The 20384-nt window shown below is 47.7% G+C and overlaps 1 long non-coding RNA gene across 4 annotated transcripts in view; it reads right to left on the bottom strand.

The window, feature by feature from the left end:
* The window catches only part of LOC134943356 (uncharacterized), a 64537-nt gene extending 46681 nt beyond the window's left edge, over nucleotides 1-17856 (bottom strand). For all 4 annotated transcript variants that reach the window (XR_010181494.1, XR_010181493.1, XR_010181495.1 and 1 more), the window contains exons 1-2: nucleotides 17783-17856; nucleotides 4290-4473 (exon numbers count right to left, since the gene is read on the bottom strand). This is a non-coding gene — a long non-coding RNA (uncharacterized LOC134943356). The remainder of the gene's footprint in view (nucleotides 1-4289; nucleotides 4474-17782) is intronic.
* Nucleotides 17857-20384: the final 2528 nt, after the last annotated feature.

Below are 20384 nucleotides of genomic sequence, written 5' to 3'. Positions count from 1 at the left end.
AAGTGTTGTTCCATTTGGGTGTACACAGTCGTCGGCGCTGACGTTACTGTTATGTTGTTCCGTCATTTTGACGGGTTGGTAACTAGTGAGTAATATTAATGAATGGATATATTACTGCATATTTATTTTCCCTCTCTTTTTCCGTATATGACTATGGTGTTAAATATATTATAATTGATAAACAGATCTGCATATGCATTTAATTATTTTTATAGATATTTCAATTTAATGCTGTTTATTGTTTTGTTCAGCCTTACATCCACCCCCAGGAGAGAGGCCCCCGTGCCGCATCGGCCACTGACCGCCACTTGCTGCGGTAATTGGGGCCACCGCTCCCTGCACCCAGCTGTACTGATTGGGGCCACCAGTGCCTGCACCCAGCAGAACTGATCGGGGCCCGCCTCCACCCATTGTTGCAACCCTGCAAGCCCCGCACTGACTACTATGCCCTGTCCTCTACAGCCAGCAGCAACGCTCCTTCAGCTGCTATTCACCCAGCACGCTACCTCATCATTCAGCGCTGGCATCGCACAGCTTCTCCCTGCAGCCCCCGGGTCCTCCTCTGCTGCCAGTTGCCCTGTGCTCCTGCTCCACGTGGTGCCTCTCCAAAGCGGTGGCATCTTGGTGTTCTCTTGCACCTCTCGGGTCTCCTGGGACCCGGATGTAACCTCACCACTTTGTCTGCTGCCCAGCCTGCTACTTCAGCTGGTGACCTGGCTATGCATTGACTACCACCACTCCAACTGCTGCCCAGCCTGCTGCTGCCAATTAAAGCCCACACTCCAGCACCGCAGCAGCACCGCAGGTGCCCTGCCCGAGTTCCAACTCCACCTGCTGCCGCCTGCTCAGGAGGAGAGGAAAAAAGCACCTGTATCGGGAGGAAGGTAATCAGCATGGTGTCCCCCCCTGCTGTCCCCACATCTTCATGGCCACTTCACCTACTCAATCATTATCGGTCCCCTATAGCTATCGGCCGAGGTCCACACCACAGCGACCACATCCTGCACCACCATCACACTCTGCCTGGACCTGACCTCTCTGTACCCTTGGTCACAAATTTTACCTTCTACCGCTCTGCAGAGACTACCTGAGCTCCAGACATCACACCCACCCTTCCTGCAACAGGAGCTGCTACAATGACTCAGGGGTCTATTCATGAAGCAGTGAAAAGGGTGGAGAAGTGAGCCAGTGGAGAAGTTGCCCATGTCAACCAATCAACATTGAAGTAACATTTATAACTTGCATACTGTACAATTGTACGGCACAGCTGATTGGTTATCATGGGCAAGTTCTCCACAGGCTCACTTATCCACTCTTTTCACTGCTTCATGAATAGACCCCGTTTGAGTCCTATGAGAGAAAGGAGCTGTATAAATAAAATTATTATTATTATTATTATTATTATTCAAATTCCAGAACCACCCACATGACACCCATAAGCTATTCTACCCAATTATATCCCCCCTATACAGGCCACACATAACTTTATGTATGTTCTCATTCTTCACTTTCACATCCCTCTGACCCCAGACCAACATTCCTGTGTGACCATATCATACAGCCCCCCAAGACACCGGGGGTCATTCGGAGTTGATTGCCCGCTAGCAGTTTTTAGCAGCCGTGCAAACGCTATGCCGCCGCCCACTGGGAGTGTATTTTAGCTTAGCAGAAGTGCGAACGGTGTATCGCAAAGCGCCTGCAAAAATGTTTTGTGTAGTTTCAGAGTAGCTCAAAACCTACTCAGCGCTTGCGATCACTTCAGACTATTCAGTTCCTGATTTGACGTCACACACCCACCCAGCATTCGCCCAGCCACGCCTGTGTTTTCCCTGGCACGCCTGCGTTTTTCCGAACACTCCCTGAAAACGGTCGGTTGCCACCCAGAAACGCCCACTTCATGTCAATCACTCTGCGGCAACCAGTGCGACTGAAATGCATCGCTAGACCCTGTGCAAAACTGCATCGTTCGTTGTGCCCGTACGTTGCGCGTGCGCATTGCGCCGCATGCGCAGAACTGCCATTTTTTAGCCTGATCGCTGCGCTGCGAACAAATGCAGCTAGCGATCAACTCGGAATGATCACCACTGTCCTCACAACTACAAAAAAACCATCGGAGTAGGAGTACAGCATTTACCTGTCTCCTCTCCGTCCTCCTCGGCAGCTGAGACGTTCCATTACAGCTGCGGCCGCCGAGGAGCTTCACTCACTGCAGTATGAAGTCTCGCGAGATTTGACATTATCTTGCGAGACTTCACACTGCTGTGAGTGAGCTCCTCGGCGGCCGCAGCTGTAATGGAACGTCTCAGGAGGACGGAGAGGAGACAGGTAAATGCTGTACTCCTACTCCGATGGTTTTTTTGCAGTTGTGAGGACAGTGTGTGGAGGCCCCACAAATTTGTTGCCCAGGGGCCCCCCACAGACCTTAATCCGGCCCTATCAATGGGATATGCTCACGTTAAATTAGTAAATATAATAATAATAATTTTTTTTCTTAAAAGTGATTTTGCTTCTGCTGAATATCCGGTTTCTCAGTTTATCTTTGCCTCCCAGGCAGCAAGAACTACTGACCACGCCCACATTCCATAACTGATTAACTTGCTGTTACTTTTGTTGTGCCTTGCGGCCAGGGACTTACAGTACTTTGTCTAAAGTGAAATTAAAGCCTGACAACGTCAGGCACAAAAGCTACTGTTACCTATTCAGTTCCATTTTATTATGCATTTTGTTTGCAACTCAGCGAGTGCCAGGTCCAGAATACTAGAGCATCCTATACAGCTTCCATCTTCCATCAGATTGCATTGACAGAAAACGGTTGAGAGAAGTTAGCTTGCCATGCCAAACGCACGTTTTTCAGTGTTTTATCAGCTGACTATGGGGGTAATTCTGACCTGATCGCTAGGCTGCGTTTTCTCACAGCCTGCGATCAGGTCCGAACTGTGCATGCGTATGCACAGCAATGCGCAGGCGCGTCGGACGACTGCACCGGGCATCGGTGCATAGCAACGGGATGGTGCTAAAAAAGCTATCGCACGGGCGATCGCAAGGAGATTGACAGGAAGAGTGCGTTTGTGGGTGCCAACTGACCGTTTTCAGGGAGTGTCTGGAAAAACGCAGGCGTGTGCAAGCGTTTTCGGGGAGGGTGTCTGACGACACATCCAGTCCCGCAGAGGCTGAGTAAGTCCAGGGCTGCGCAGAGACTGCACAAAATCAGTTTGTACAGCTCTGCTACACTCCCCCTGTAGGCGGTGACTTTCTGATCGCAGCAGTGCAAAAATCGCTGCCCAGTGATCAGGTCTGAATTAGGCCCATTTACTAGGGTTGGATTATTGTACTTTTGCAAAGATCTCACCTCTTCTCCACCTAGGTGAGAATCTTGGTCTCAGGGACTATGTGCCTGATTCAGAGGTGCCCGCATTAGCGCAACTGCTGAGTCTTTGAACGCAGCAGCTGCACTAATATATTCTATTGTCGCAAGAGGAGTCTGATCCGCCGCCACGTACAAATCTGTAACCGAGTCCTGTGTTTATGCTTATTCGATGTATATAGCGCCTACATCTTCAACAAAGGAATATGGCTGTAGACCTACATGTACCACACTCGATTTAAATAGCATAGACTTGTAGTAAAAGTCCTGTGAATCGTAACGATGCATTAAAACTCAATAAAAACAAATGAGTGAGCTGAAGACAGAAGAAACTGTACACGTTATATATAGATTGTCAACATTTGCCAATAGTGAAAAGGAGGACGATGAAAGTGCAAAGCCAGGATCACGTAATCTAAAGTCAATATTGATGTACATTAAAGACCAGCATTTAACAGCTCACAAAATGATAAGGTATTTAAAGTAACCAATACAAGTACTTACTGATCCAGTTGTCACGATTTCACAAAAATAATTGGATCATTTAATTAATCAGAATTAGTGCTACCCAGGGACGTAAGGTCATCCCAGTAATCGCCCGGAGGCAAGTTGGAGTTTAGTGCCCCACCACCCCCTTGTACAAAGATTACAACATATATGGTGTGTGTGAATGTATGTATATATGTACTGTATATATATATATATATATATATATAGGTAGCAGATATTCGGCACTCCCATAGAAAAAGCTAATTCAGCTGGCCCGGTGCCCTCCACAGCATAGCAGCAATGTAGAATATACAAATAGGCGGCACTCTCGGACTTTTCATATACAAGAAAAGAGATGACCCCTTCTTGTTAACTTAACGTTTCGGTTTTATTAACCGTCATCAGAAGATACAAGCGATACAAAGAACTTTGTTACCTTAATACAACTTAACACACCACGTGCAGCATCCCCGGAGCCCCGGTAGACCAATTTCCGGTTGCGTCATCACCTGTAGACACCGCTGACCACCCGATGACGTATACCGGCTCTAAGTGCATCCCATCACCATAACAACAGCATCGGAGATATGTTAATACTTTGGTATGCAGACTCTATAAAACTGAGAATGCAATGAACATTATAAAAGACATCTATAACAGAGACAAATAGTCACCATTACACACTATACTGGAACACTTAGCGGAATTCCCTTATAAAAAACATGACAAAGATAATGTCTCATTCAAGCCGTTTGGAGCCACCGTGTTCAATCGCTGTATCCAGCGGGCCTCTTTCTGCAGTAAAACTTTATGTCTATCGCCGCCCCGTTTAGATGCCTGAACCTGCTCAAGCATCTTATAACGTAGGGTGGCCAACATGTGATGATGTGATTTAAAGTGCTTGGCAACAGGCTGCTCTATATTTTTGCCCTCCAATATTTGTTTAATGGCACTTCTATGTTGCGACATACGTTCTTTGAATAGACAGGTAGTCTTTTCTATATAATAAAGCCCACAAGGGCATTTGATGCAATAAACAACAAATTTACTTGTACAAGTAAGCACCTGTCTGATTTTTATCTTTTGTCCCGAGTGGGGGTGTACTATATAGTCACCTGTCTCAAGATACACACAAGTGGTACAGCCTGTACACTTGTAATTACCTGGCTTCCGAGATAAAAAGTTAGTATCCGTTAATGATAACCTTGAAATATCATTATGTACTACCAAGTCCCGTATATTACTGCCTCTCTTGTAGCATGGCAATATTTTACTAGTTTTTATACTTGACAAATCAGGGTCAGACTGTATAACAGGCCATACCCTTTTGGCAGTTTTCATAAGATTCTGGCTTGAAGTAGTAAAACTGGATACATAAATCACTGATTCATCCAGTGCCTTTTTTCCACCTATATTATCTGCCGATATTATTTTTGGTTCAAGCATTGCCCGTTTTTTGGCATCTTGTAACAATTTGTTGTTATACCCCCTCTCAAGGAATCTTTGAGTCATCAGATCCATTTGAGCCAATTCATCATCTGTGTTGGTACAAATGCGGTGTACCCTCAAATACTGTGAGTATTGCAACCCATTTTTAAGAGACTTTGGATGATGGCTGGAGGACAACAACAAACTGTTAACATCGGTGGGCTTATTATACACTAAAGTAATGAGTTTGCCTTGTGATTTGGTAATTATAACATCAAGAAAATGTATACTGGTTGACTGTATGTCATACGTAAATTTTATAGACTCATCCATCTAATTAACTCTTTGCATCATTTCTATAAAGCCATCATAGGAACCCGTCCACAACATGAAGACATCATCAATACAGCGAGTATACATTGCTATATTGGATTTTTGGAAATCATCAGAAAAAAAGAGAGCATTCTCAACTCCAAACATAAAGCAATTGGCATACGCCGGTGCGGCACATGACCCCATCGCACAGCCTTTCTCTTGCCTAAAAAAAAATCATTATTAAAGAGAACATAATTTCTATACAATTGAAGAAATATAAGTGACATAAAGAAATTTATTTCAGGACCAGTGTAGTTAGGATTTCCTTCTATCAGCGTTCTAACGGCTCCATCCCACGTGAATGCGGGATACTGGTGTATAGGCTGATGACATCAGCCGTACACAACCAACAGGTGTCAGGAACCGTATCTACATTTCTGAGCTTACTTAAGAAAGTCATCGTATCCTTTAGATACGTTTTCTCACGCTGAATGACCGGCTGTAAAAAATGGTCAATATATTTGGACACCTGGTAATACAGCGAATCCCTAGCGGCAATTATAGGTCGGCCTGGCGGCCGGACAGGATTTTTATGCAATTTCGGTATGGTGTAAAATACCGGCACACTAGGGGACACTGTGGTCAAGGCCATCCTAGTGGATTTTAGAATAATTCCATTAGTCTCAGCATTTCCCAATAACTGATTAAGTTCTAGTACATATTCAGCTGTAGGATCAGATTTCAATCTACTATACACAGAGATATCATTTAATTGCCGATAGGCTTCAATTTTATAATCAGATAAATCCTGTATCACTATGCCACCCCCCTTGTCGGCGGGGCGCACAGTGATAGCAGGATAGCTGGAAAGCTTTCTCAAAGCCAAGCGCTCTTCCGCGCTGATGTTTGACACTTCACACCTATTAGATATCTTATTTTGATCTATACCATCGATGGAATCAGAGATTATATTAGTGAATACCTTTATAGCTGGATTAATGGAATAGGGGTCAAAGGTGGATTTGGCTTTTATGGGACATTCATTGTTATTAAAGTTGACATCTGATTTATTATTAAAAAATTCTTTTAAACGAAGCTGCCGGTTAAATTTACTGAGCTCAACTTTACTTTCAAATGCTCTATGGGGGTTGGTGGGCACAAAGTTTAAACCTTTTGATAACACTCTCATCTCAACGTCAGTAAATGATCTAGAGGATAGGTTATGAACTATTTCTTGGATTTTGCCCCTCTTCCGCCCCTCCCTCTGGCATTGCCTGCCACTTCTGGTTCTACTTCTTTCTTGACTCTGAACTGTCCTTTGTTACCCACATTCAATCTGTCTCAAGATCATGTTACATACATCTAAGAAACATATCCAAAATACGCCCTTATCTTACACAAGACACAGCAAAAACTCTAATCCATGCTCTCATTATCTCCCGCATTGATTATTGTAATAGTCTCCTGACCGGTCTTCCCAAACATAGGCTCTCACCACTACAATCCATTTTGAATGCAGATGCGAGGCTAATCTTCCTTGCCAGACGTTCATCGTCTGCAGATCCGCTCTGTCAGTCCCTCCATTGGTTACCGGTATTCTACCGTATTAAATATAAAATACTTTTACTCACATACAAGGCTATTAACCAAACTGCACCAACATACATCTCTTCACTCATCTCAAAATATCTCCCTACCCGACCTCTCCGCTCTGCACAAGATCTACGTCTCTCATCCACACGCATTACTTGTTCACACTCAAAATTACAGGACTTTATCCGGGCTTCACCCACTCTGTGGAATGCACTCCCACGCACAATAAGACTCACCTCTAGTTTCCAAACCTTTAAATGTTCCCTGAAAACTCACCTCTTCAGACAAGGCTATCAAATTCCAGACCCACCGACATAACCTTCAGTGCTTCCCTATCTAATTACATCCTCTGTAGAGTATTCATAACATCACATATCTTGTCTTTCTTTAGTCTCACACCCTCCTGACACTTGGATAACTTTGTGGGGTATCATCATACAACCCATTAAGAACCTAGCAATCTGGTGGACCATTATGCAATAGGTAGCATCTATCCTTGTGTATCTATGCCTATTTCCCTATAGATTATAAGCTTGCGAGCAGGGCCTTCCTACCTCTATGTCTGTCTGTTTTTACCCAGTTTTGTTCTATTACTGTTGTTCTAATTGTAAAGCGCAACGGAATATGCTGCGCTATATAAGAAACTGTTAATAAATAAATAATAAATACTTCGACGGGCCCTTCCCGTTGGGCCCTCGTTTTGATGCCTAAAGGGACCTGCTGTGCTATTGGGCGTTGACGCCCTGATGCCTGCTCCGTTTCACTATTGGATGTACCACTAGAGGTATCACCCTCAAGTGGGAAGCGGCGACCCCTTCTATGAGCTCTGGGACGATGTGAATAATTTTTAGATGTTACACTATTAGCCCAGAGATAGACCCTATTCTCAGCATAGTCCTTAGTAACAGTGATACATTTCTTAGTTGTAAACTTAATCAAATCAGTCTTATATTTATCCACTTGTTGAGTCGATTTTGTTAACCAGTCATTGCTCGTATCTGCAGTCAAGATTGACATAGCGGTCGTCTCCAAAGCTTTTATCTTTCCCCGAACCAGTTCCAGCTCCCTTGCAGCCTCCTCAACTACTAGTACAATCAGATCGAAGGATGCCTTGTTGAGGACAGCCGCCCATTTACGGCAAAACTCCGGATTAAATTTACCAATAGTGGGCGTGTTGCATATTCGGAAACCTCTGGGAAGCATTTTGTCCCTATAATAGTCTGATAAACAAACTCCGTGTAAGTAGAAATCGGTCTAACGATTTTTCAGTCTCAGTAACTGTAAATAAATTTGTTCCATATTATCTGTAGCAGTAGTAGATGATAATTTGTCCTTGAAAAGGATTCTCTCTGCATCAATGTCCGACAATGCAAGCTGTTCACCCTGTGGCAGCAGAGTGTGTCGGTACCCCTAAACATCCTCCGGTACTGGATCCATAATACCAATCTATATGCAAAGATTGGCAGTAAACGACCTTCCAAAAGTAGCAAAATGGTGGTCAAATAATCACTCCCATTTGACCACCACAGCATAGCAGCAATGTAGAATATACAAATAGGCGGCACTCTCGGACTTTTCATATACAAGAAAAGAGATGACCCCTTCTTGTTAACTTAACGTTTCGGTTTTATATAATCTCTGATTCCATCGATGGTATAGATCAAAATAAGATATCTAATAGGTGTGAAGTGTCAAACATCAGCGCGGAAGAGCGCTTGGCTTTGAGAAAGCTTTCCAGCTATCCTGATATCACTGTGCGCCCCGCCGACAAGGGGGGTGGCATAGTGATACAGGATTTATCTGATTATAAAATTGAAGCCTATCGGCAATTAAATTATATCTCTGTGTATAGTAGATTGAAATCTGATCCTACAGCTGAATATATACTAGAACTTAATCAGTTATTGGGAAATGCTGAGACTAATGGAATTATTCTAAAATCCACTAGGATGGCCTTGACCACAGTGTCCCCTAGTGTTCCGGTATTTTACACCATACCGAAATTGCATAAAAATCATGTCCGGCCGCCAGGCCGACCTATAATTGCTGCTAGGGATTCGCTGTATTATGAGGTGTCCAAATATATTGACCATTTTTTACAGCCGGTCATTCAGCGTGAGAAAACGTATCTAAAGGATACGATGACTTTCTTAAGTAAGCTCAGAAATGTAGATACAGTTCCTGACACCTGTTGGTTGTGTACGGCTGATGTCATCAGCCTATACACCAGTATCCCTCATTCATGTGGGATGGAAGCCGTTAGAACGCTGATAGAAGGAAATCCTAACTACACTGGTCCCGAAATAAATTTCTTTATGTCACTTATATTTCTGACATTGTATAGAAATTATTTTCTCTTTAATAATGATTTTTTTAGGCAAGAGAAAGGCTGTGCGATGGGGTCATGTGCCGCACCGGCGTACGCCAATTGCTTTATGTTTGGAGTTGAGAATGCTCTCTTTTTTTCTTTTTTTTGAAATTCTTTATTTATACGTGGTCAGGTACATTGGTAAGGCATTCTAGAAATACATGGGACAGGCGGCCAACATAGCCAGTGTCCAAGATAGACCACAATTTTTCAGATAAATAACAGGGTTAATCGGTGTGGGAAGACAATCGAATTCAAACATGGGGATCAGGGGAAGGGGGAGGAGAGGAACAGGGGGGGGGAAGAACCACATTTGTGTCCATACATAATATTTATCTTGAGAACAACAAGATCATAATAGAGGGGAGGAGGGGAAACAGAAAAGAGACGAAGACAGAGAGGGTAATAGGAAGAAGAGATAATTGAGAAAGATAGGAGCTGGGATAAATAGGGATGTCGGAGAGAGAAGGTGGTAGGTGCCCATGGGTCTGCGGGAGGGACGGGGCAGATGGAGGGGAACGGCTAACTACGTTCAGCGGCGAGCCAGGGAGCCCAGACTTGCTCGAAGACGTGGCCCCGGTCGTGGAGGTAATAGGTGATCTTTTCCATTGAGGCGATGTGCCAGATTTTAACTTTAAGGGATAGTAGGGAAGGTGGTGAGGGGCTCTTCCAGTTGAGGGCGATCAGTGATTTTGCTGCCGCTAGAATGTGTGAGGTCAGCTTTTGGGAGAATTTATTGAGGAGTAGGGGGGGATAACACAGTAAGGAGATCCAAGGATCTTTCAGCACGGGGATTCTAGAAGTGAGTTGAGGAGGGAGTGGACCAAATCCCAGAAGGACACGATAACCGGGCAGGTCCACCATATGTGGAGCATAGTACCTCTAGCTCCACAGTTCCTCCAGCAGGCCGGAGAGGCGGACGGGAAAAATTTGTTAAGACGGTCGGGGGTGTAGTACCAGTGGTAATAAACCTTGTGGGCCATTTCCTTAAAAGCGGTGGCAATAGAGCATTTAGCAATCCCTAGTCTCATGTCCTCCCAGTCTTCAGTTTCCGGTGGAGGCCCGAGGTCCCATTCCCATGCAAGTTCATGGGGCCGGGATAAGGGCAGGGAGGATTCCAGTAGGAGAGAGTAAAGTTGGGAGATTATGCCTTTGGAGGAGTGGGAGTTGACACACAGGGATTCAAAGGGAGTAAGGGCACGAAGTAAGGCGGTGGGGGGGAGGGAGGTTAGAAAGTGGCGTATTTGTAGGAATTGGAAGGGATTGAGTGGTTGTGAGGGGATTTTCTGCTGGAGGTCAGGCAGGGACAGCCATTGGCCCCGATCGGCAAAGTCGATTGGGAATTTAAGGCCCAGTGTTATCCACGTCCGGGATCTCGTAGCTGAGAGTCCGGAGGGAAACATGGGATTATGCCAGATGGGGGTCAAGGGTGAAGGTGTAGTAGTGAGACCCCACTTCAGAGAGAGGGTGTCCCAGGTTTTGAGGTTGAATTTGATGGTGGGAAGAAGTTTAGAGGTTGGGGGTCGAGAGGTGGAGGAGAGTCCCCATAAGGGGGTCAGGTCTGGGATGCCAATGAAGGCTGCCTCGATGTCCAACCAGGATACCGACCCTGGAGAAGCGTATGAAGTGACAATGTGGGATAAGTGGGAGGCGAGGTAGTATAATTTGACATCGGGAAGGCCTCTGCCTCCCGTGGAGGTTGATCTTTTCAGAGTGTTGGCAGCAATGCGGGGAGGTCTGTGGTTCCAAATAAAGCGTATAAGGGCTCGTTGGATAGTGCGGAGAAAGGAGGCCGGGACCGCCACAGGAAGAGTCTGGAAAAGATAGAGCCATTTGGGGATTATGGTCATTTTAACTGCTATGATCCTGCCCAGCCACGAGATGAAGAGACTGTTCCAAGAGGCCAGGTCGGCTAGTGTGTTGGTGAGGAGGGGTGGGAAGTTTTCCCGGAAGAGGGAGTCGTAACGCGGGGTTAGGTATATCCCTAAGTATTTAATCTTCGTGGGCTGCCATTTAAATTTAATGTTGGCGCAAAGGGACTCAGCCTCATGTTGGGGGATATGTAGCATCATGGCCTCAGATTTGGAGTAGTTGATCTTATAGCCTGAAATAAGGCTATAGGCTTGTAGAACTGAGAATAAGTTTGGGAGTGAAATAAGGGGCTGGGTCAGGGAGAGTAGGATGTCATCTGCGAAGTGGGAGATTTTGGGATCTGTGGGGCCTACCTGTATGCCGTGTATATCCGGATGTGCTCTAATTTGAGAGGCAAGGGGTTCTATGACGAGGGCAAATATTAAGGGGGAGAGGGGGCAGCCCTGACATGTGCCATTGGAAATACTAAGTGGGACGGATGGGGTACCATTGATAAGGACGGTGGCAGAGGGGGTGGAGTATAATGCTAGGATGCTAGTGAGGAAGCCCCCGGACAGGCCATAGGCCTCCAAGGCGGGTCTCAGGAATTCCCAGGAGATCCGGTCAAATGCTTTTTCGGCATCTAAGGAGAGCATGATAGTAGGGGATCCCCTGGAATTCGAGATATGTATAAGGTCAATGGCTCATCTGGTGTTGTCTCTTGCCTGGCGGCCCGGGATAAACCCTACTTGGTCGTAGTGAACAAGGGAAGGGAGGTATGGGTTAAGACGATTGGCCAGGATCTTAGCAAAGATTTTCAGGTCTAAGTTCAGGAGAGATATGGGGCGATAGCTAGCGCAGTTAAGGGGATCCTTGCCTTCTTTGGGGATCACCACAATTCTAGCCTCTAGCATCTCAGGGGGAAAAGGGTCGCCTTGGACAGTCTTATTGAACAGAGAGTGTAGGTGGGGGGAGAGAAGGGCAGAGAATTTTTTGTAATAGAGAGCCGTGAACCCGTCCGGACCCGGGGATTTGCCGATTTTTTGCATGAGTATAGTCTGGGTGATTTCTTCCACCGTAATCTCACCGTTAAGAAGGTCCAAGGCGTCCTAGGGTAGTCTGGGTAGTTTAGAAGCAGAGAGAAAGTGGGAGATAAGGTCGGATCGAGGTTGGGGGGAAGAGCCCGGTGGAGGGGGCGGAAGGTTGTATAGATCGGTGTAGTAGGATTGGAAGGCGGCTCTAATGGCAATGGGATTCTGAACAAGTTGATTGAGAGAATTTCTGATAGTGACAATGTTGGTTTTGGCTCTCGTGGAGCGGAGTTGAGCCGCCAGGATCTTGTCCGCCTTGTCACCCCTCTCATAAAAGGACTGGCGAAGCCACTTAAGACGCTTGGCCACCCGTGTAGTAAGAAGGAGATCAAGTTCCGCCTTAATGGTGCGAAGTTCGGACAAGACCGTCTGGTCGGAGGACGCCTTGTGTTGGGTCTCAAGTGCGTGAAGTTTAATGGAGAGCCTGTTGTATTGGGAAAGGGATTGCTTCTTAGCTTTTGAGGCTAGGCTGATGAGGTGTCCTCGAAGGACAGCCTTATGCGCTAGCCAGAGGGTGGATCTGGAGATATCGGGGGAGTCATTTAAGGTGAAATAATCAGAGATCTTGTCATGAAGATGGGACCTTATCTCAGGGTTGTGTAGGAGGGAGTCGTTGAGGCGCCATGTCATAGGGCGAGGACGGGAAACCAAACCTGCTAAGTCGCAGGAGATGGGGGCGTGGTCGGACCAAATTAATGGGTGAATATGGGCATCGCGGAGATTCAAAGCAAGATCATGACTGAGCAGGACCATATCAATGCGGGAGTAGGAGTTATGAGGGGCAGAGTAGAAGGTATAATCGCGGGCAGAGGGATCTTTTATCCTCCAGGAGTCGTAGAGGAGTTGAGATCGCATGAGTCGGTGGAGGGATCTAGAGCGGAGGGAGTCCGATGGGGAAGGAGTAAGGGAAGAGGAAGAGCGATCTAGCTGTGGGTTGAGGACGGAGTTAAAGTCCCCTGCAAGTTTAAGGTCGCCCTGCCGGATTCGAGTGAGGAGATTATCCAGCCTTGTAAAGAACTGTTCTTGTCGCTGGTTAGGGGCGTAAACGTTAACCAGAGTGCATAGATTATTATTAAGTTTCCCCACTAGGACAAGGAATCGTCCGTCTTTGTCAGTATGAGAGTCTAGGAGTTCAAAAGAGAGGTGGCGGGCAATTAAAATCGCTACTCCACGTTTTTTGGCTAAGTGATTGCAGGCATGAAAGGAGACAGGGAATGGTTTACATTGCAGGGTAGGGTGAGAGTCGTGCACGAAGTGAGTTTCCTGTAATAAGATCAGATCGCCTCTATGGTGTTTAAAGGAAGCAAAGAGCTTACCTCTCTTTTGAGGGCTATTCAGGCCCTTCACGTTATGAGAGAGTACCCGGAGATGCATGGGCAGGCAACAGCGAGGTAGGCAGATTTGAAAGGGCGGAGGTGGTTAAAGGTGGAGGGGGAGACAGATCGGAGATATATGAAGATAGAGAGAGTGTGGTCAGAGGAGGGGGGGGAGGGAAAGAAGACCGGAGGGGGTGGGAGGGTGGTTGGTCGTCTGGCGGAGGAGGCCAGGACCAGTAGAGCTGACAAGGGGAAGGAGTACTAGGCGTCGGGGGAGCACCTAGGTCAGCGGTAGGGCCTGGGGCCCTGTGGGGGCGCGGCATGGGGCCCAGATCGCGGATCACGAGCCGCTCGGGAAAGGACAGGAGGCAAGCCTCCCCTGGGGGTACCTGAGGGAGAGAGCTGAAGAGAAGACAGGAGGAGAAGACAGCCGGAGCGCCAGCCCCAAAGGGCGAAGAATAGGAGGGGGGTGGGGGGTGGAAGAGAGTAAATCAAGTGTCAGCATGGAAACATATCAGGAGGGTAACTTTCGAGTATTTAGGCGGTTAGGCATTTAAACTTTTAAACATTGTAACATTTCAACAAGGGATAACAACAAAACAGTTTGTGAAGTAACCAAGGGATCACGAGGTAAGGTTACGGAGAACCTAAAGTAATGTAGGGCCTCTGATGGGGGGATACGACCAGGAGTGATCGCCCCAATTCAATGTGGGGAGTGGTAGCGTAGAGAGGTGAAAGTTCTCAGGGAACTGGAGGTGGAGCCTGGGAGGCCGCAGAGGATGGCACCGTGAACCACTCAGAGCGAGGAGATTGAAGTGAGTCCCGCTGTGTCCGTGGTGGGAGGCGTGGAGAATGGACATCTTGGTCAGGAGCGGAGATGCCCAATCTGGAGAGGAGCGTTTGGGCCTCAGGTAGATCTCTGGCTGTGAGGAGCTTCCCTTGGTGCCACACTAGGATCCGGAAAGGGAAACCCCAACGGTACTTCACGTTGTGACGGGAGAGCAGGGAAGTGATGGGTTTGAAGTCCCTGCGTTTAGCTAAGGTTAGCGGGGATAAATCCTGAAAAATCTGGAGAGGGGTATTTTGGAAAGTCACAGATCACAGTCGTCGGGCCTCCCTCATGACGGCCTCCTTCGCAGTGAAGTAGTGCATTCGGAGAATGACATCTCTGGGCTAGGAGGAGTCCTGGGAGCGAGGCCGCAAGGCCCGATGGGCTCGGTCCAGGAGGAGATGTTCCTCAGGGGTGTCAGGCGACAGGTGTGCGAAGAGGCGTTTGAGGTAGAGATCAAGATGAGTCGCCTCGACCTCCTCGGGGATACCCCGGATCCTCATATTATTTCTCCTTGCTCTATTGTCTTGGTCCTCGTTCTCCTCTTGGAGGTGGGCAACATCCTGACGGAGTTGATGAAGATCGGTCTCTACTGTTTGCTGGAATGTTACCACCTCTTCCACTCTTCTTTCAAGTTGGTCAGTTCTGGAGCCGATGTCGGCTATATCGGATTTCAGGGAGTGCAGAGCCTGGACTGAGGACTTGATGTCCCGCATCTCCTTAAGGAGGGAGAGGAAGTCCTTGCGGGTGAGGGGAGTGAGATCGTTATCTTCGGCTTCCGATTCGGAGGGACCCTGGGATGGGCCGGGATTGTCAGGCCTGTTCGCGGCTGGGGTGCCTTTTTTGGTTAGAAATGGTGTGAGGTCGGACCCCTGGGATTTTTTGTTACCCCTGGTCATCTTGGGGGCGTAGGGGGTGGGTGGAAAGCAGGGTGGGGAATGGAGGTGGCGCTCCCGCAGTGAGGCTCAGGGCCAGGGAAGGTGAATCTAGGGCTTTAAGGAGGCATCATGGTGTGGACATCAGCCGAGCCCGGCAGATGGAGCCTGCCCAGGGAGGCTCAAGAGAACAGAGGGAGGGCACCCAGCCCCGGATTGGAGGCTGATAATCCGAAGCCGCAGGAGGGGGGGGCCCCGGAGACGATCTCCACCTCTCAGGGACCACGGGGACGCGTCCCGGGCACGGACCAGCCAGTGACCGGGGTAGCCCCGCGGCCGGGTCCCGGCCGCGAGGGGAGAGGACCACGGATAGGTATGAAAACGGCCCTCGGGTGAGCTCCAGTGTAGGCCCCAGCGGGTTTTAGGTGGTTGGAGGCAGAGGGGATTGCGGTCCCGGAGACCTACAAAATGGCCACCGCTGGAGCAGGCTGCAGAGAGCCGGAGGCTGGGGGGGATCTGGGCAGGCGCTCCCCAGGAGACAGTGTGTAGGGGCCTCCAGGTAATTGAAGTGGAGCAGATCCACTCAGTCCCAGGAGGGGCACAGAGCCAGTCCCTGATTGAGGTCACAGGAGGGGGGGGGGGATGGAGCTGCGTCCAGCCCCTCTAGCGTGTCAGGGCCGCCGACAGCGGCCGTCCGCGGGTAGTGTGCGCTGGGGCTCAGAGGGAGGGAGCACCGCAGGGAGACAAGATCAGGGGAAGCGGCTCACCTCTTCGCCGGGGGGATCTCCGGGCCGCACGTCTTACGCTTCTCCGCCCGGGTCCCGAAATCCAAGATGGCCGCCGCCGCGGGGATTCCGGGCCTCATGCAGCCGCGACCAGTCGGGTTCTTCCCCCTCCCACAGCACCGCCGATCCCAGGTGTCAGGTGAGGGGGGTCCGGCCGCACAGATCAGGGATGGGAGTCTAGAGCAGGCACTCCGGGGTCTCCAGGGGCGGACGCCCCCCCGCGACGGGTAGCGCCGGGCTGAAATAGAGGCCCCGGCTTCAGGTGGGTGGACAGGCTGCAGTCCGCAGAAGCCAGTATACCGGCTTCCCGACTCCGCAGCACAGGTCCACCAGTGTGAGGGGGTCTTGGTGGTGCAGTGGATGGTATGGTGATGCGTTCAGGGGGCGAGGGGAGGAAAACAAGGGGATATTTTCCTCAGGGGATAGAGAGCTCCCTGTTTGTGCAGCCACTCTGGTCAGCCTCCAGGCCACGCACCCGCTCTCTTTTTTTCTGATGATTTACAAAAATCCAATATAGCGATGTATACTCGCTATATTGATGATGTCTCATGTTGTGGACGGGTTCCTATGATGGCTTTATAGAAATTATGCAAAGAGTTAATCAGATGGATGAGTCTATAAAATTTACGTATGACATACAGTCCACCAGTATACATTTTCTTGATGTTATAATTACCAAACCACAAGGCAAACTCATTACTTTAGTGTATAATAAGCCCACCGATGTTAACAGTTTGTTGTTGTCCTCCAGCCATCATCCAAAGTCTCTTAAAAATGGGTTGCCATACTCACAGTATTTGAGGGTACACCGCATTTGTACCAACACAGACGATGAATTGGCTCAAATGGATCTGATGACTCAAAGATTCCTTGAGAGGGGGTATAACAACAAATTGTTACAAGATGCCAAAAAACGGGCAATGCTTGAACCAAAAATAATATCGGCAGATAATATAGGTGGAAAAAAGGCACTGGTTGAATCAGTGATTTATGTATCCAGTTTTACTACTTCAAGCCAGAATCTTATGAAAACTGCCAAAAGGGTATGGCCTGTTATACAGTCTGACCCTGATTTGTCAAGTATAAAAACTAGTAAAATATTGCCATGCTACAAGAGAGGCAGTAATATACGGGACTTGGTAGTACATAATGATATTTCAAGGTTATCATTAAAGCTGGCCATACATCAGGACGATATCTTTCCAACCAGCCAACTAGTTGGCTGGTTGGAAAGATAATGTGGCAGTGTGTGGGAGCAAACGAATATCAGCCGTTTGCTCCCACACGCTGAAAAACGGACAGAAACGGTCTGTCCAACTAGTTGGGAAAATCAAACCTGTTTGATTTTCCCAACCAATCGTTCAGGTGTAGGGGAAACTTTCCCCCCAACTGAACGATAAGTAGGCGGACACTGCCTGCCAGTGTCCGCCTACTGCGCCGGCAGCATGAAAAGCCCCCCCCCCCCTCCCCCCCATTACCTGTGACAGCGGGCTGTGCAGTGCGGGCGGGCCTGAAAAGGGGGCGGAGCTACGGCGGCACGAGGGGGCGGAGCTACACGGAATAGAGGGGCGGAGCTACACGGGACCAGACAGCTTTGCAGTGACGGCCAGCCAGACTTGGTAAGTGGAGGGTGAGAGAGAAGTGTGTGTGTGTGTGTGTGTGTGTGTGTTTGTATATATGTGTGAAGTGTGTGTGTGTGTGTGTGTGTGTGTGTGTGTGTGTGTATATGTGTGAATTGTGTGTGTGTGAGGTATGTCTGTGTGTGCGCGCTTTATGGACGCCACTGCTGGGGGGGCCATTACATGCAAGGACGCTACTACTATAGGGGGGGCATTACGTATAAGGACGCTACTATTGCTGGGGGGGGGCATTACATATAACGATACTACTGCTGGGGGGGCATTATGTATAAGGACGCTACTATTACTGGGGTTCATTACCTATAACAATGCTACTACTACTGGGGGGCATTATGTATAAGAACGCTACTACTACATGGGGGCAATACATATAACGATGCTACTACTACTGGGGGGGGCATTATGTATAAGAACGCTACTACTACAGGGGGGCATTACATATAACGATGCTACTACTACTGGGGGGGCATTATGTATAAGGAGGCTACTAATACTGGGGGGGCATTACATATAAGGACGCTACTACTGGGGGAGCATTATGTATAAGGACTCTTACTACTGGGGGGCATTATGTATAAGGACGGTGCTACTACTACTGGGAGGGCATTACATGTAAGGATGCTACTACTACTGGGGGGGCATTATGTATAAGGGGGGTACTACTACTGGGGGAACATTACGTATAAGGATGCTACTACTACTGGGGGGGCATTACGTATAAGGACGCTGGATCAGATGAGTATAATTATCTTTTATTTTCAGGTACCCGTGGATTCTACTTGGAGAAGAGGACCGACTGCTTCGTGTCAACATAGGTAAGTATGTGTGTGTCGACATGTGTGAAATAAAGTTTTACTGTCACGGTGTGTGTCTCCTGTTTTTATTTGGGTATTTTTTTCCATTAGAACTACAGGTACCAGCGGGCCCGTTTTTCTCCCGCATGCTGGTACTTGTGGTTCTCCAAGTACCAGCTTGCGGGGGAGGCTTGCTGGGATTTGTAGTACTACTGGAAAAAATAATATTCTTTCAATTTTCTCAAGGCTATCAGCCCCCCATCCGCAGCCTTTGGATGGGGGGGACAGCCTCGGGCTTCACCCCTGGCCCTTGGGTGGCTGGGGGGGGGGGACCCCTTGATTGAAGTGGTCCCCACTCCCCCAGGGTACCTCGGCCAGGGGTGACTAGTTGGATATTTAATGCCACGGCCGCAGGGCACTGTATAAAAGTGACCCCCGGCTGTGGCATTATCTGTCCAGCTAGTGGAGCCTGATGCTGGTGTAAAAAATATGGGGGACCCCTACTCTTTTTGTCCCCCGTATTTTTTGCACCAGCACCAGGCGCAGAGCCCGGTGCTGGTTTTAAAAATACGGGGGATCCCCTGTCCATTTTTTCCCCGGATTTTTAGAACCAGGACCGGCTCGAAGAGCCCGAGGCTGGTTATGCTTTGGAGGGGGGACCCCACGCAATTTTTTTTCGAGTTTTTCCCATTCCATTTAAAAAAAAATATATATATATAATAATCTTTTAAAAAAATATATAAATAATACTTGTGCCTCCAAAAAAGAGGGCACCAGGCAAGCTGTACATTTTACTACATTGGGAGTGCCGAATATCTACATCTTATATATATATATATATATATATATATATATATATATATATATATTTGCCTTGGCAGCCCAACCATGCTGGTGTCCATAGTTCAGTATAAAAATAAGTAAATCTAATAAATGTATGGTGGTGAAAGAAAAGCCCAGTTTCACTGAAAAAAAGACACTTCTGCATGTTTTGAAATTAAAAAACAAAACAAAACTGAAGAACTGTAGGCAGGCACTGTCCGCCTACTTCGGTGACACCACAAGTTGGACAGAAGTTGGAAGGTTGGTTGGTCTGATGAAAAGTTGGTTAGATGTGTGGAGCACTGGTAAAAAGTTGGTGAGATGTGTGGGGCACTGTTTTAGTTGAACAGACAAGTTGGATGGTTGGAAGTTTGGAGTGTTGGAGAAAAGTTGGTCTGATGTATGGCTAGCATTACGGATACTAGCTTTTTATCTCGGAAGCCAGGTAATTAAAAGTGTACAGGCTGTACCACTTGTGTGTATCTTGAGACAGGTGACTATATAGAACACCCCCACTCGGGACAAAAGATAAAAATCAGACAGGTGCTTACTTGTACAAGTAAATTTGTTGTTTATTGCATTAAATGCCCTTGTGTGCTTTATTATATAGGAAAGACTACCTGTCTATTCAAAGAACGTATGTCGCAACATAGAAGTGCCATTAAACAAATATTGGAGGACAAAAATATAGAGCAGCCTGTTGCCAAGCACTTTAAATCACATCATCACACGTTGGCCACCCTACGTTATAAGATGCTTGAGCAGGTTCAGGCATCTAAACGGGGCGGCGATAGACATAAAGTTTTATTGCAGAAAGAGGCCCG

The sequence above is a fragment of the Pseudophryne corroboree genome, chromosome 7, assembly GCF_028390025.1.
Source record: "Pseudophryne corroboree isolate aPseCor3 chromosome 7, aPseCor3.hap2, whole genome shotgun sequence".
NCBI lineage: Eukaryota > Metazoa > Chordata > Amphibia > Anura > Myobatrachidae > Pseudophryne > Pseudophryne corroboree.
Note: the sequence above shows the minus strand (reverse complement) of the source record. Positions and strands in the feature narration are given on the sequence as shown.